The sequence below is a fragment of the Haliaeetus leucocephalus genome, unplaced genomic scaffold (genome assembly GCF_000737465.1).
Source record: "Haliaeetus leucocephalus isolate CR32 unplaced genomic scaffold, Haliaeetus_leucocephalus-4.0 Scaffold273, whole genome shotgun sequence".
Taxonomy (NCBI): Eukaryota; Metazoa; Chordata; class Aves; order Accipitriformes; family Accipitridae; genus Haliaeetus; species Haliaeetus leucocephalus.
Genome location: NW_010972709.1, coordinates 1,356,271 through 1,356,735, shown reverse-complemented (window position 1 = coordinate 1,356,735; position 465 = coordinate 1,356,271). Strand labels below are relative to the sequence as shown.

The window sequence follows — 465 nt, the reverse complement described above, 5'->3', positions numbered from 1 at the left end:
GCGGGGAGCGGGGAGGGGCTGGGTGCGGGGACCGCGGAGGTTGGGTGCGCTCCGGGGGTACCGGAGGGGAGAGCCCGGCCGGGGAAACGGGGTCCGGGAGGGGCAGGCCCGCGGGGGCACAGGGACACGGGTCTCCGAGGGGGCCGGGGGGGGGCTGTCAGCCCGGTTCGGGGAGGCAGGTGCCTGGTCCGGGGATAAGGGAGCAGCCCGGTGCGGCGACCGGGGTCCGGGGAAGGGGGGGACAGCCCGGTGCGGGGACCCAGCTCCGGGGTTCGGGTAAGCGGGATTCCGGGCGAAGGAGCAACCCGGTTCGCGGACCTCGGGGTCGGGGCGGGTGGGGGGGTCGGCAGCCCGGTCCGGGGAAGCGGCTCCGGGAGTGGGGGAAGAGCATCCCGGTGCGGGTCCGTCGCTCACCTCTGGCCCCGCAGGCCGGCGGCGGCTCCATGGCGTCCCCGCGGGCGGCGG

At 78.7% G+C, this 465-nt stretch overlaps 1 protein-coding gene across 1 annotated transcript in view; it reads left to right on the top strand.

The window, feature by feature from the left end:
* The window catches only part of TMEM74B (transmembrane protein 74B), a 2,800-nt gene that overhangs the window by 1,853 nt on the left and 482 nt on the right, over positions 1–465 (top strand). The gene's annotated exons all lie outside the window — the stretch shown is intronic.